We start from the raw sequence: 15061 nt of genomic DNA on the forward strand, positions 1-15061 counted from the left end.
AAAAATGCACGGAATTTGACAGTAAAGTTTCAGCCTCAATTTTAATAACAAATTGATTTATTCAGTTAAAATTTAAGGCAGTTTTAGAACATAGAAAGTGTTACGAACATTTTAGGATACATAAATTTGCCGATCTTACACTTTGATTTTCGGACTTTTTTCCATTGGACGACACACTGTGCGACGGCGCAGTGTAAAAAAATTATATAGTCACCATATTCTTTTCTAATTGTAGAATACAGCTTTATTAATCAAATATGTATATATTCACCATTCTTTTCTACAATTAAAATTTAAAATTTGACAATAGAATTTTATTTTCAAATCGGGCACGAACTTACGCAATCATCTGATATTATCACATACTACATTGTATTAAATGTTCAAAATGATATCCTTGGACTTCTAAGCACTTTGTAAGTCATCTTTCTTCGTCCTCGCATTACCAAGTTGTATGTTGTACATAGCTTGCAGCTAGATTGCTTGCCTTGCCTGTAAATATATTCTCAAAATCAATTTCAATTGTTATGTCCTCCTTAGATAACAACAAAAGTCGATATCTTCATTACATTCCGTGAAAACAGCTTGCAACACTTTATCTGGTACATCCTATATACAAGTTATTAACTTCAGCAATTAGACAAGTTGAACCTACAATTCCATCGTCCAAGCCATTCGTTATTTGCCACAAGAAAAAATCGATTTACATGAGCATTTATTTCCCTACGCACATTTAAAAATACACGCAAGCATGCCAGACATCTATCAAATACGTTAATACGTTCCCAGTCAGCACAAACTAGTTCCCGTGAGACAATGGGAGGCACTCGAAGACCAAGGGACTGCGAGAACTATACGCAGCCTTTGAAAGACCGCAACCTCGAGGTCTTGCATCTTCCATCGACTCAGGGTTGTCGTTCTACTGGCAAGATACTACGCCAATCTGCAAGCAAGGTAGATGCAGAGTGTGCATCAAACATTCATCCGGTTGCCAATCCGAAATGGAGTCCCGACTCGCGAACTGAAGCAACGTTTACCAAACAAACTATTTTCGTACGCTGAAAATTCTCTCAGTTCCCGAATGCATTCGATAGCTTCAATCAACGTATCGATCTGTGACTAATGTCTACGATAAGACGAGAATTTCCAGAATATGGTAAATTATTTCGATAATATCCTCTGTGATTGCCACAAATTCTAGTCTTACAGCGGTCCCTCTTGTATCCTGTTTTTCGTCTGACCACCCCGTCGCGTCGCGTCGTTTTCGTAGTCGTGCTACTGCGTGCATTACCGACACGCATAATGCCCTTCCTAAATTCTTCAGAAAAATCTTGCGGAAAATCAGCATTGTTCGAGCCGAGGTAATAGAGAATACCTTCAGAGACTTGTCAATCCAAACCTAACATGTGTGAATTAAATGTGATTATCGATCGTAATTTTGGTAATCAAATTGTGATGATCTCGGCGCACAGGTTCGATCAATTATGAAACAGCAATTTTGCAAATTAATTATACACTCTACGTTTCGATCCTGATGTGGATCTTTTTCAAGAGTAACAATCACATTTATTTTATATCATGGATGGCGAAACATTTACAAACAACGAAAGTTTATTACTCTTGAAAAAGATCCACATCAGGATCGAAACGTAGAGTGTCTAATTAATTTGCAAAATTGCTGTGTTTCATAATTGACCGAACCTGTGCGCCGAGATCGTCACAATTTGACTAATATGTGTGTTTTTAATATTTATATTTAAACTAATCGCTAGACTGTGGATTTTTATGCAAAATGAATGTTGGCTGATGTTATTGCAAGGAACAGGAGCCAAACAGATTTGTGGTTCTTATTTTAACCACTTAAAATTTCTGTACCATTATTAAAAATATTGTTTACGTTATTAAATATGTTGGTATCTAATCTATTACTAAACCTTTAAGTATTGTATGGAGTATTATATGAATTTCATATTTATACAAAGAAAAAAATTAATATAGAATGGAATTATTCTAGGTCGAAAGAAATGTTTAATTTTCAAGTTAAAACAGCACCGTGTGCAAAGGGTTAATCATTTGAACAAGTTGAAAATAATACACTGGTGTTTTCTATAAATTTTTTAAATATCTCTACCGTTTTAAAATTCCTACCTACTCATTTTTGCTACAAATGCATGCAATCGGCAGTCTAGCGATCACGTTACCTGATTGTTGTGATTTTTGCTGCAATACCAGACAAATCACTGGTAATCGGTTACCAGATTTGGGTCATTCCTCGCGAAATGAGACAATTTTCGGATTTTATTCAAGTTTGGATCAGTTGTGACTTTTAGTGACCTATAAACGAATCTCAGAGAATTTTTCAATTTCTGCTCCTTCTCTTTTTCACTGCTTCATCGCGGCGTGACATCAACACTTCTTCGCTCAGTAGAATCTGCTCGCGCGCCGGACCATCCCTGCAAACAGGCGTTTAGGTCGCGCTCTAATTGGCCCGTGTTTTTCCTTAACCCCTTGCCTTTCGATTTATTTTGCGGTTTCAGTGACTAGAACTTTTTTTTAGATCGTAATTTCATAAAAAAGGAGAAAATGTATATCTATTGTATACCTATATGCTCTGCAATAGCTGTACATTTAATAAAACAAAAAAATTTTAGTTCGGTTTAAATGAAATTGATAACATACATATTTATTAGACTCTGTTTAGAATTTTGATCACGAATCTGACACGATATTGTAGGGCTAGGGGTTAATAACACGTTAACAAAGGCGAAGCGGACATTTTTGCAAAGGAAAATGTTGCTTCAACATCAGGAACCACCTATTTCATGGTAATTGAACATTTTTGGGACACTTGCATATCCCATCATTGTATGCACGATGTAATAAGAAAAGGCGCATTTCTATTTTTTGTTGACTGGGCCCACAGGCGCTTTGATTGCTAGTTACGTCTCTGAGTAAAGTTGATACCAACTTTCAGACAGTAGAGAATAGAGTAAAAATATTGAACAATTTTTCTTAAACTGCGGCTTTGAACGAACTTCTGTTTATACAATACTTTTTATTAGCGGGACCAAAGATTTCATTAAGAAACAATATTACTATTGTAAATTTTACGTTGCCAATAACAAGTCACATTATATGATAGAAGTTTCTTTTACTAGTAAATCATGGCCAAAAATATTATCAAAATGTAAATAGCTCCTAGTTGGTATTCTAAGAGCTGCATTTTTATTCGTGATTGATCGAAAGAGTTTTTCGGAGACTAACATGAAAGATAGTGCACTCGTCACCGTAACGCCAGCGAGGAAGTTTTAGCACACGTTTTTTGGCTAGTTACCAGTGCGACCGACGAAGTCAAAACTGTCGATGAAACTCGAGAAACTGTGAACTTTCAAGGAGTTTGCATTTGAAAGCGTGAAACTTGTCGATAACTTGACTCCGTGTGTCGCAAGGATCGATCTACAATATCGAGAATTTAATTGGTTTCATACGTTTATCTGATCTCTGTGCCTTTGATGTGCCTATGCTTCGAAGACCACCGTATTTGATCTTCATGGTAGTTTAAAATGCATCATATCCGAATACCCTAATAGTCGAACCTTCGTATCAGATGATTGCATAAGTTCGTGCCCGATTTTCATATATGTCGCAAACTGTAGGTACTACACGGCGGAGTGTAAAAAAGAATTATATAGTCTACAATTAAATCAGTTCTACAATTAGAAAAGAATGGTGACTATATAATTGATTAACCAGTTAACTGTGGCGACCTTGGAAGAATTTCTATATGATTAAACCTTAACACTTGAGTGGTGACTCAGAGAGAATTACCGCTAAAACTTGCTGTACCATTATTCAAAATATTGTTTACATTATTAAATATGTTGATATCTAATCAATTACTAAATATTTAATTATTGTATGAGCTATCATATCAGAGTTTCATATTCATACAAAGAAAAAAATTAACATGGAATGGAATTGTTCTAGGTCGCGAAAGAAATGTTTAATTTTCAAGTTAAAATAGCAACGAGTGCAAAATGTTAAAATATTTTGAACGAAGGTCCTTCTGGCGTCGCGACATGTGGCCGGGTGCATCCTGGTTCGCTGCATAATGGCTCTCGACGCGAGTACTAAACACACTCTCACTTCAGGCGCGATCTACACCCTCCAAAGGCTGGGAGGCAAATGAGCCGGGTCTCCTAGCTTATCTGACATCCCCCACCATCATCGATTCGGCTCATACCAGTATAGCGTTTAGGGAAGGCAGCTCGGATGACCTTGACCTTGACATATATTGTCAAGGTTAACATTCTGAACAATTTTTCTCTATACTTGTATTCGCTAAAAACTTGAATTTTGAATCAATCGTTTATTATTATCGTCGATTAGTTAATCGAGGATTTGACTAATAACATAGAATAACGTATTATCATTACTGCGAGCATTACACAACTATGTGCAATAGCTGAATTTCAAATCGACTTCGGGCAAGAAAACAGAAACGGGGCTAAAGAGACTACGGAATTTGTTAATGGCCGATTAACCGCAAGAATATATACGTTACGACAAGCCGGTATACAGCTAACACTGGAAGCCACAGGAAGTTAGTTGTTGTGGACGAATCAATGTACGGTTAACACCGGGAGCCACAAGAGAGGCTAAGACGCGCAGACGAACCGATATACACTAACGAGCATAACTGATTCAACACACTTTAAATCAGAATAACTTTTTCGTGAATGGTCCAAACGACTTCAATTTCTCTGTAAGGCTAGAAGAATTAGTTTAGTAAATGACGTCTAATAAATAAGTTGAAAAAATGCATTTGGTCGGAATTGCGAAAAAAAATAGTAAAAATTGATTTTTACTACTTTTTTAGCTGGACCAATAACACAAATTTAATAGGTGTGTTTGGTCAACTCGTACAAATTATATACAGGGTGTCCCAAAATTCGTGAACATCTCGAAAGGCGGTGGTTCCTGAGACCATTTCAAGCGACATTTTCCTTTGCAAAAATGTTATCCGCGGCTATGTTTAGGAGTTATTAACGCAAAACACGGACCAATTAGAGCGCGACCTAGACGCGAGTTGCCACAATCGGCCCGGCGCGCCAAATATCTATTGGCCGACTGTGGCAACTCGCGTCTAGGTCGCGCTCTAATTGGTCCGTGTTTTTCGTTAATAACTCCTGAACAAAGCCGCGGATAACATTTTTGTAAATTTGGAAAATGTCGCTTGAACTGGTTTCAGGAATCACCCCCTTTCGGAATTTTCACGAATTTTGGGACATCCTGTATACGCACTGAAAATTTCTTTGAAATTGGTTAATTGGTTTACGAGTTATAATCGATCAAAAGTAGTAAAAAGGCCAAAAGTCTTGAAAAATTGCAGGTTTTACCACTTTTGATAATTTATACGAGTTGACAAACACACCTTTTAAATTTTCGTTATTGGCCCCCAGCTAAAAAAGTAGTAAAAATCAATTTTTACTATTTTTTTTCGCAAGTCCGACCAAATGCATTTTTTCAACTTATTTATTAGACGTCATTTACTAAACTAATTCTTCTAGCCTTACAGAGAAATTGAAGTCGTTTGGTCCATTCATGAAAAAGTTATTCTGATTTAAAGTGTGTTGAATCAGTTATGCTCGTTACTGTATGGTGAACGTTTCAAACTCCAAGATAGTGATATTCTACAAACGAACCGATTAGTATTGGAAATTGCAGAATATGCTCGTACGAAATATTCACAACTTCTATGAGCATTTGGCGTACACACAGTACGTTTGGTCTAAACCAGATATTTATATGTGTTCGCACAAGTTTTCGAACGAAGCATGTATTTAACTGTATTTGATTTTGCGATGACTTTATAAGGCATGCACTCGCTTAGCTCCAAGATATTTGCAACGAATTACCGATACTGGCGCATTGAATTCTGCCTATTGTTGTGCATGACATTACAATTCAAAATTGTGCGATAATCAACCTTCGATTATCAAAAGTGAACCAAACTTTATGAAATTAATTTGGGGCAAGAAATATCGGTTGTAAAAGATAAGCAAAAATTCATTACTGCCCCAGCTCAACTGTGAATCTCGTTTTAATAAAAACATTAAAAATCGTAGTCAAATTCTAAGATAATAATAACTGAAAGAAACAATTGAAAGCTTTTTATATTTCATGTAACAAGAACTACCAAAAGACATTTCAGGAATTTGAAGTGTTATCTTCGTACCAGAGCAGAATGATAAATATGTTGATCGAGAGGTCATTATCGATAGGTATGCTAATAACGGAAGTCGGAGCTGCTACGAACATTCTCGGCTTGAGTTTGCATCCGACCGTTCTAGAACATCCACTGAATTGCTAACCGTACGACTATCGTCGAGAATCCAAGCAACTTTCGTGACGAATCCCGTTTCGTCCCTACTCGCATAATTTTGCCATTAAACATCAGCAAATTCGGCATATACTTCATTTTACTTGCAGCTTTCCAAATCATGTGTAATTTCTACTCATTTCAGTTTCTCATAACCCTTTCGCTCAACCTCTGCTTTTTCGAAGCTTTTTGTAACTTTTCGTAACTTACATCCCTCCTTTTTATTCTGGTTTAATATCATTGCTCATATTTCATGTTCTGTTTTCTCTGCTATTTAACAAACCACGGTATCACCAACTCGTTATTATTAACAAGAATTCGTTAGCAAGAAAAATAATAATGGCTGTGCTGGATAACAACTTCTTTATCAAGACATGATTGGTGTGGTACGATGGACCTTTTCACTTTGAATGAGAACTACGGTGGCTCGTATTTTCCACTTTTGAATTTTTTCACGGCACCCCCCAGGATTATTCCAAACAATTAAAACAACGGATAACGGGGAAAATGTTCTCCAAGGCCCTTAAACATTAAAACAATTAATTAAATGCTCATAAAATAATTCTTCTCGAATATCTTTTAAATAATTTACCTTATCGAAAAATATGTTAGACAAACCCTGTAGATCTGGACAGGAAGCGTATTTTAACTCGTAGTACTTTTTTCATAAAACGCAAACGGTTTTCAAAAATATTGAAAAAAATGTCGGACCAAAATCAACAAATTTTTTCTGAAATTTGAAAACTGGAGTGTGTTTCCATTATCTTTTAACAATAAACAAGCATGAAAAATGTGTATTTCTTTTTCGAACTTTCAGAACTTACTTTCTTTTTAATATATTTCTTTTATTAAAGGTTAAAAAAATTTATTATAAAAGATTGTTTATAAATTATTTAGAACAATCCTCGGGGTCCCGTAAAGAAATTGAAAAGCCAAAAATAGGAGCCACCGTAGGATATGACATTATAAGTGGAATATTTTTATCACTGTGTGTGTGTGTGTTGTGGTGGAGGAAAGTCTGTTTACTGTGGCTGTATCAGATTCGAAATTCGAGACAAATCGTTCGAGGTACAATGAACGCGATTACTACCGCGTACTGCGGAATGATGACGCAATTTATGGCTTCGAGAACATAGGCGTGCTCGACGCTTTGACCCCATTCGATCGTTTAATCCGTCCCAGATAGGTACGTACGATTAGACGGTTCGACAGAAGCTGAGAACCATTCAGTTCCCCAGTCCCCTTGGCCCCCAAACGGCCATCCCTTCGCCCTATGGCGAACACTCACCCTCTCGTCCCTAGAATCCAACACAGTCGGTAACGTTCATGCTCGTGCAGTACGAGGTTCAGATTCGTATACTCTTTCCCTCTTCTCTTTTCTCTCTTCTTCTTTCTCTCTTTGCAGGCTTATGAGTTTTTCCGTTCGCGACTCAACGAAATCACAGCAGTGTCAGTGAACATCGATGTGTGTACACACTTTCATACATACATCCGCCACAGATATTTCGGAGTGAGTCACGTAACGTGCACACCTCAAATAATTTAAATGATACGTCTAATGAAAAATTGTTTAACCCTTTGCACTTCTTTCTCGAGTGTGACTCGTTATCAGAGAAAGAGAAGTGTAAATAAAACGGATTTTTATGTGTATTTGGTTCTTCCTTTACTTATTTAATTTCTTATTTTTCAGTTAAACACAAATATAAGTTCCGCAAATATAAATTACAACAAAGTTTGAGAGCTATATTTAATATAATTAGTAAACAAAATTAGTTAAAGTAAGTAGCAGGCAAGGAACTGTCCTTTGAAGTAAATTTCAAATAAAACACTTGAAATAGGAAGGAGTTGTTGGTAACAAAATCGAAAAATAATTCGGAGTGCAAAGGGTTAATACTGACATCATTGATTGGTTCATTGGTAGGGGGTTTGGGTGTGGAGAGGACATTTTTTCTTGAATGTATAGAGGTTCCAAAATTTTCAAGGTCATTTTTGCTCATCTAAATAGGGTTATATTTTTTCTGCTATACAGGGTGTCCCAAATTCCTTCAACAGCCGGAAATGAGAGGTTCCTGAGATCATTTGAAGCAACATTTTCCTTTGCAAAAATGTTATCCGCGGCTTTGTTTAGGAGTTATTAACGAAAAACCACGGACCAATCAGAGCGCGACCTAGACGCGAGTTGCCACAGTCGGCCAATCGACAGTTGGCGCGCCGCACAGTGTCACGAAATGCCTGTTTTTTTGGACAAAATTCAATAACTTTTGTTCTGTTTATGATAGAGACATGAAACAAAGTGGGGTTTTTCATTTATATTGAGAGCAATCTGAACATGATATTATTATAAATATAGTAATTTATTTAAACATTGTAAAACGATATTTATAAACAAAATTTTGTTTTATTGCTGGTTTTCAGTAGATGAATTCTCAGTTCAGTTCTTCCGAAACTGAAACATCGTTTTAAACTCTTATAACATTCGCCTCCTCGACACACACACTCTTTCTCTACTATGCCTGCCGCAACTAACTAAAAGTAGGACTATTCGCTCTGGTCTAAACATTCTTTAATCATAATTCGCTTTTATAAACAAATGTGCAGTCATGCTTAATCAAAACTTACGAGTACATAGTATTTACAATTTTTAAGTATCATTATTAATATAAGCTATCAGAATTCGTAAATACCCTCATTTTACTGCGGGAAAATTTACACACTTTAACTCTCTATGAGAAAATGTGAAACGTATTTTTAAAATATATAAAAAGTAGATTAACTTTTTTAATAACTTTTTTATAAACAACTACCGGCGAGTAAAACATTTACAGCATTATTCGGAGTGATGACGTGGACAATATTAAAAAATCAGCGAGATCGGAGGATGTTACCTTCTTGTCAATAATTGTCAATGATTATTAGGACATTAATTTTTATTTATTTAATCGTATCTGTAATGTATGTAATATCAAAATTCTTTTATGTATTCAATAACCGTAGTCGAATCTCATATTTCTAGAAGTGGATATCCGCGTAATCGGCTGCTGACCAGTTCTTGCTACATATTTTGTTAAATAACTCTGTTTTTGGCAAGACTTCGCAATAAAAATTTATATAATATCAAAATATACTATCTTACTATAATACAACACAAAAAAATCTCCGGGGTGTTTTGGGGAGTTTTTTTAAATCCTCTTCTAAAGATTAGGGGAACCAATAAAACTTAATGGTTTCATTTCAGGTTAATTATTAAATAACGCATAAGTATTACAAAATTTTTGAAGATGAATTATAATTAGCCAACCCCTAGCCATCATTTTCTAAAAAGACTATTTCTTACAAACGTCTTTTGTTCATAACACAACGTAAACAAGTTACGCTATGAATTCATGTACTATTTCATCTTCCAAATTTTCGCTTACCGATTCGCTTGTAATTAATTTCCTATCGAATTTTTTGAATATTTTTTTCAAAAAATTCTTTATTTGGACATTTTGACATAGTATGAACATAGTTTTCAATCGATATGAAGTAGTGACTTTTCCGATTTTTGTCAATGGCTCGTGACACTGTGCGCCGGGCCGACTGTGCCAACTCGCGTCTAGGTCGCGCTGTAATTCGTCCGCGTTTTTCGTTAATAACTCCTAAACAAAGCCGCGGATAACATTTTTGCAAAGGAAAATGTCGCTTGAAATGGTCTCAGGAACCTCCCATTTCCCGGATGTGCAGGAATTTTGGGACACCCTGTATATCGGAAGAGTATTAAATTTCAAGTCAAACAGTATTATGTTGGTCTTCAACCCAATAGATAACAATATATTTCACACAATAAGTAAAGTTTAACTTACTCTGAGGATGACGACTGCGTAATCAATGTCTCTATTTCAGATCAAGGAAGAGTTGTGTTATCGCAGAAATAGATTTTTATTAGTTATTTATGCAATAATCGACAAGAACTTACTAGATATTATATTTAAAAACTTCCTCTAAACTTAAATGAAAAAAATTTTCAGCCATTTTAACTGAGAAATAGTTAATTTAATATGAAGTGTAAAATGTATTTATTTCTGCTGAACGAAAATGGAGATGCTTGTGCATTTCTGCTCACGAGCGTGTCCCAGTTTCTACCCGTATCCACGTGCGATTTATATTCTGATTGAAATGTATAATTATCATATGTTGGACAACGCAAATAAGCAAAACTATTTAAAATTAAAAACATTCTTTTTATTTAGAAAAATAAAAAATATTTATAATAAAAACTGAAACGAAAATCACTTTTAGTTTGTAAATACAACATTTATAAATGAAAGAATAACTAACTCTACTTATTTTGAAAATTCTTGTTACTATTATTAAAAATTCAATGCTAACTACTTCACTGTTCCGAATAACATCCTCCTATAAAAAAATAAATTCAACAAAAGTATTTATTTACTTATTATTTGTTTTAGCATTTATTTATTATTTTATTATTTCTTTTTCATTTATTTATTATTTCATTATTTCTTTTTCATTTATTTATTATTTTATTATTTATTTTTCATTTATATATTATTTTATTATTTATTTTTCATTTATTTATTATTTTATTATTTATTTTATCATTTATTAGGTGATTTTAATTATTTATTTTATCGTTTATGATATGTTACGACGTAATTCATTTAAATTGTTGAAAATACCTGATTTTGAGTTTCCAAAAATGTTGTACTTCCTTGAAAACAGGGTGATTCCTCAGGTCATTTGAAGAAACTGTTTCCTTTGCGGCTTTGTTCAGGAGTTATCGACGAAAAACATACCAATCAGAGACGTAGCGGTGATACGAGGAGCTAAGCTCGGATCTCCACCGCCACGAGTGGGTGCCTGTATTGGATCCACCCCCGTGGTGTGCGGGCCGGTCGTACCGGCGCGACGGAGCGGGTCCTTTCTACACACCTGACCCGACCCGTCCTGGACGATCGGCTGCCGCCGGTGATTTTGGGGCGATGTTTGGGGTTGGGGCGAGTAGGAACACGTCTCCGACGACCTCTTCCTGCGACCGGAGGAAAGTACGGGTCCTTCTTCTCAGAGCGTGGAACGGGGCCGTCGCGCGTCGCGTCGGGGACCGCCGAGCATTACAAGCAGTGGTGAGATATACTACAAGCTTTCTCGCGCATGCGCGGCGATTTTAGTCTGAGTAAAGTAAAATTCTCGATAAAATGGGGTACCTTCAACACTCCGTAAAATATTGGTACTTACCCGCCAATATAACTGACCCAGGGCTCCACTACCTTATCATCGTAATATAGATACGTTGCTGTTTCGGATGCACATGCGTACGAAAGCTTGCACAATATCTCACCACTGATTACATGGTGGGCCTCGAAGTGTTCAGCCGAGCGGCCCGCGGGAGGGGAGACACCAGGCGGGTGGTCTGATAGGGTCCCATGGAAATCACCGACACAAATTTCCTCTACACGGTTTTCACCGACTCCAGATTTGACCGACAACGCCTTTAACCGACAACGAATTTGATCAACAACGAATTTGACCGACAACGAATTTGATCCACAACGACTGGAGACGACCACAGTATGTATTATCATATGTATTACATGTATTATCATAGTATTATCGTACTGTGGTCGTCTCAAGTCGTTGTGGATCAAATTCGTTGTCGGTCAAAATCGTTTTCGGTTAAAGGCGTTGTCGGCCAAAGTTATTGTCGGACAAATCTGGAGGCGGTAAAATGTTTTGGAGGGTAGGTGTCCTTTCTAAGAATACGTTTTAATGGGAGGAGCTTCACCCCCCCCCCCCGAGGATATCTTGTGGTGGAAGAGAGGCCAGTGGCATTTAGTTCGAGATTATGGCTCTCTTCGTATTTAGCCCACGGATGGTCACTGTGGCGGAGTTAGCGAATATACCCTAACCCCGGGCGCCCAGAGGGAGCCCCGCATATCCCCGTCCGTCCCCCCAGGGAGGGCTGGAATCCGGAATGAGTGATTAAAAAATGTAATACAAATACAAAATGAATAAAACTTTATTGTTATACTATAATTCAATATAGTTAACTCTCAAGTCTTGATTAATGAGAGATGTTTGTTTATCCTTTCTTTCACTTAATCTTTGTAAATCTATATTTATGTTCGACGTTGCACATCTTTTGTTAGCTGGTTTTCTAAATTGGCATCAGTTAATGAAGCACGTGATGAACACGTATGCAACACGCATAACGTTCGTCGAAAGACGTTTGATCTAGAATTGTTTAAATCGTAATTAACACATTGATCTAATTGATTTAAATATTCAAACCTATATAAATATGAGACTTGAGGTTGATAATGTTTTATAAATGAATTACAATGATCCTCGATATCTATTAGTATACATATACGTATGTCGCGTTTTCTACAACGAATTGCAAATTGGTAACCACGTGTAACCTGTATAAACATTCAGAAAGTAGAATTTTCTTGGTTCTATTATTAATTTAAAAAGGCTGAAACTCCTCTGTGGAATAATTGCACACTTAATGGCACATTATAATCAATTACCGACAAATACGCATAATGCTGAACGCATGTAAACAATGGTATTCGTAAGCAGTTCACAAACAAATCGAAATCCCTGGTCGTTGGCTGAGTGGATACTTTTACAAATAGTAGTGAGTGTTGAGCAGCTCTACTCTTCCGCGAACAGCGAACTATGTTCGGAGCTGTAACATCCAAGCGCCTGTACATGATTTCAGAACGTGTGTTAATACGTTTTAACAATTATCAGTTGATTAATAATGTGTATAATGTAACCAATAATCTTTCTCTAGTCGAATAATCATTAACCAATAATCTTTGTCCATTGCCGAATATTGGTAAAGCTTTCAAATTCACCTTTGTTTTCTAATTAATCTATTTATTAAACTGGCTTCATCGTTTAAAAATCGCTCATTGCATTATCACATGTCTAGTCCAGACTTTTCTGTAAACTTCAAAAGTGTTTGTGCACAGAGTTCTCGATTCGTTCATTGACTTCTCGCGAACATTAGTGTGTGGCCACCATAAAATGTTCACTACAAACCTTTAACAAATAACTTTTTAAGAAACAAACGAAAATAATTTCTTCTCAGAATGTTGTGCGAATCAAGTTGGCATTGCAACGCATTCTATAATGTTAAAAACTCGATAACGAATCTAGTAACTCCTTGTTATTGTTATGTTGCGCCATTATAGGTATAAAAGTAATCAATGTAACAAGAAGATTTAGTTTTTTCATTGCATACCGCTTTCTTCTGGTTACGAATTCCCCAGGTCTCTCGATGCTGGACACCTTTGTTAACGTGACCCAATCTCCAAGAGGTGTTAGACGCGAGACATTTAACGAAACATATTATACCATCCATTGTTCAAAACACTTCTTTCATTTCCCCGAAAACCCGTCACATTACAAAAGTTATTTCACACATTTTCAACAAACTCGATCCACAGAAGTCGATTAAACCGATATCTTGGTTATCAACACATTTGTATTATAATCCCTTTTCCAATATCGCACAGTGTCCAGCTAATTTATTTCCACTTTTCACCAAGTATTTATAACAAGTGAACTGTCTCTAATGCTGGAAAACACAGTTTTGAATCACTTCTCGAATCGAGACACTTTACGTTGCCAAAGAAATTTCTATGTCATGTTTAATTCGTGATATCTCCACTCGCTGCACACTGTTATTAAATGAAATCGTTTTGTCACCGTATCACAGATTGACCACATTTCACTGACACTTGTACTACGAATACTGAATAAAGTTTTTTAAAACAACATAGAATCGGTTGCATTAATGGAATGAAATGTACATTTGTTGCCGATGGTGGAGCATGCACAGCGTTCGAACGTTTTATTAACGCGCCGGAAACGTGGTGGGAATAACTGTTTTCGAACCGTAAAGACACCGTAATCTCACCCGTGAAGCACAGCGCTCTTCGCAAGGGGCGCGGCGTAACTGAGCTCGCCGAACCAACCCCGTCCTTACTTTTCTCCCTCTCCGTTTCGCGCCGTCTCTCTTTCTTCTTCTCTTCTCTGTCTCTCCGTCTACCTTTCCACCCACGCTCTCCCTCTTCCACGCAGTCGCTCTTCCAACCCACAAAACCTCTTCTCTCTTTCTCGCTTTGATTTTCGGCTCTCGTTTACCCCTTTATCCTGCTTCTTCTTTCTTCACCCTTTTTCGTTCACATTCCCTCCTTCTTAGCCCTCCTCTTCTACAGTTCCATGTTCTCACTCTCATCTGCTTTGCCTTTCTTTCGCCCGCTAAACGCGTCTCAATCCTCACCCCGCTGTTACCTCGCGTCTCGCGTCTCACACCTCACATCCCACGACCCTCGTCGTTCGTCTCGCGCCCGCGCCCCGCGTCCCGCATCTCGCGCAAACTAGTGCGCGAGCATATTTCTCTCTGACCCCCATACCAACACCTTCTCACCTGATCCCTCAACCAATACTGCCCCTCTTCTTCTTCAACCATGCCGAGTTTTACTTCCTGTTCTTCTTTTCCTGCGTGTCATTTACACTTCCTCCTCTCTGCTCTTCCGTCTCTGCCCATATTCCGGCTCATAATAGCGTCAACGTGTCTCGTTCGCGGTTTTGTCTTGCGCCCTCGCACAGTGCGGACAAATGACCAGATATTCGGCACTTCTCCAAATTTGGTTACTAATGTAT

The 15061-nt window shown here is 37.0% G+C and overlaps 1 protein-coding gene across 12 annotated transcripts in view; it reads right to left on the minus strand.

The window, feature by feature from the left end:
• Positions 1–14367, minus strand: part of LOC143215469 (lachesin) — a 653313-nt gene extending 638946 nt beyond the window's left edge. For all 12 annotated transcript variants that reach the window (XM_076437612.1, XM_076437613.1, XM_076437611.1 and 9 more), the window contains exon 1: positions 13635–14367. The gene's annotated coding sequence lies outside the window, so the exon portion shown is untranslated. The remainder of the gene's footprint in view (positions 1–13634) is intronic.
• Positions 14368–15061: the final 694 nt, after the last annotated feature.

This window comes from Lasioglossum baleicum, chromosome 13, assembly GCF_051020765.1.
Source record: "Lasioglossum baleicum chromosome 13, iyLasBale1, whole genome shotgun sequence".
Taxonomy (NCBI): Eukaryota; Metazoa; Arthropoda; class Insecta; order Hymenoptera; family Halictidae; genus Lasioglossum; species Lasioglossum baleicum.